Source organism: Silene latifolia, chromosome 11 (genome assembly GCF_048544455.1).
Source record: "Silene latifolia isolate original U9 population chromosome 11, ASM4854445v1, whole genome shotgun sequence".
In the NCBI taxonomy this organism is placed as follows: Eukaryota; Viridiplantae; Streptophyta; class Magnoliopsida; order Caryophyllales; family Caryophyllaceae; genus Silene; species Silene latifolia.
Genome location: NC_133536.1, coordinates 59,257,904 through 59,259,931, shown reverse-complemented (window position 1 = coordinate 59,259,931; position 2,028 = coordinate 59,257,904). Strand labels below are relative to the sequence as shown.

Genomic DNA, 2,028 nt, shown 5'->3' with positions numbered 1-2,028 from the left:
GAATCTAATTTGGCGACCGATAATCAAATTTGGCGACTGATTTAAAAGTAGTCGCCAAATTGGCGACTGAATTTCAGTCGCCAAATGGCTTTTCAGTCGCCAAATTTTTTTATAGAAAAACGGAACTCCTCTCTCCTGCTTTACTCTTTCGAAACAAAAAAAAAAGAAGAAGAGAGGAAAGTAGCGGGCGAAACAGGCGACGACAACAACCACTTCCACCACTTCCACCACCGTGACCACCGTTCTCATTGCCTCCATCACTCTCTTTAATTAGGTTAGTTTTTTTTTGTTTAATTTCAGTTTAATTAGTTTAATTTGTTAGATTAATTTGTAGTTAGTTTGATTAATTTGTGGTTAGTTTGTTAGATTTATTTGTAGTTAGTATGTTAGATTAATTTGTAGTTAGATTTAGTTTAATTTGTGTTTGAATTAAAAGGGAATGATTAAGGGGGTTTGTGTTTAGGTTTAGGGTTATGGGTGGGGGTTTGGTCGGCCGTGGGTGGCGGTGGGGGAAGGGTGGCGGTGGTCCGTGGGTGGCGGTGGGGGAAGGGTGGCGGTGGAGGAAGGGTGGCGGTGGTCCGTCTCATTATTATTATTATTAGTATTAGTATTAGTATTATTATTAGTATTAGTATTAGTATTATTATTAGTATTAGTATTATTATTATTATTGTTATTATTATTAGTATTAGTATTATTATTATTATTAGTATTAGTATTATTATTATTATTGTTATTATTATTATTATTATTATTATTATTATTACTAATTAAACCGCCTTATTATTATTAATATTAAGCTAAGTGAAACCGTCTTTTGCATTAATGGAAATAGCTAAGTGGAACCGTCTTTTGGATTAAGAGAAATTATCTATTAGCTAAGTAGAACCTTCTTTAGGACTTGATTTTGATAAATTTAGTTTGATAATTCATGTTATTGATGAATTGAGGTAGAATAACCTTGTTATTTTTGTTTTTCTTTTCTCTTTTCAGGGTTGTCACCGCGCTGCTAGGCACCACCGTACGCGGTAGCTGTTGCTTCTTGTTTTCTTTTCATTTTTGCTTTTACTTGATTAGGTAACCTCCTCTTACTAGTTACTTTTTAAATTTACTAATTTTAGTTCAAATTATGTTACGGACTTTAGGATAGAAGCCTTTACTATGTGGTTGAATTGGGCTATTGATTGACTTAATTAATTTAGTACTTGATTGTGTTGTTGTTTGATTTGATGTTGACTTAGTACCCGTTCAAGAATTACTCATTAGGAGTAATTCTTGAATAGTCCCCATTTTGGGACTGTCTTTGTACGTTTCAAGTCATTTAGGTAGTAAACAAGTACTTGTGATTTATTAATGAGGAATGAGTTTGGTGGCGATCCCTTTAATGTTCTCCGAATACATGTATATGTGTATTTGGAGAATCAAGGGAATTGTCTTTGCCAATTTTTTCCTCATTAATAAATTACAAGTGTGTTTGCTAGTGACTTGAAACGTACATTGACGGGTTTAGGTTGGAGTGATAAGGACCCCATTCGAAGATGGATTACTTATTGACAATATTTATATATTGTTTTCATATGTTTATTGTATAATGTGGAGTATAATGTTTAAATTTTGTATGTAATATTATTGTTATTTTTTAAAAATGTTTAAATTACTTTGGGGTCTTCTTTAGATTAAAATGAAGAGATTGGAACGTTCATGGATGTATGAAGGAAGATTAGACCATTCCAATAAGAAAAGACGTCCTACCGCTAGATTTATAAAGGGTGTTAGCGAGTTTATTGAATTTGCTAAACAACAAGATGAATATGACTTGGTAGACAAAAAACTTAGGTGCCCTTGTGCCAAATGCAAAAACCTGAAATACCAGCTTGACATTGTAGTAGAAGAACATCTCATTATAAACGGGTTTAAACCAAATTATTACAATTGGATTTCACATGGAGAAGCATATTCTCCAATTCATGAACAAACTCACACCCAACAAATACAAAATGATGAGAACCCATATAGAGAGATGGTTGT

The 2,028-nt window shown here is 32.9% G+C and overlaps 1 long non-coding RNA gene across 1 annotated transcript; it reads left to right on the top strand.

Moving 5' to 3' along the window:
* Window positions 1–208: 208 nt before the first annotated feature.
* LOC141614880 (uncharacterized) lies at window positions 209–1,765 on the top strand. Its single transcript, XR_012529437.1, has 3 exons — window positions 209–274; window positions 994–1,077; window positions 1,676–1,765. It is a non-coding gene; the product is annotated as an uncharacterized LOC141614880 (long non-coding RNA).
* Window positions 1,766–2,028: the final 263 nt, after the last annotated feature.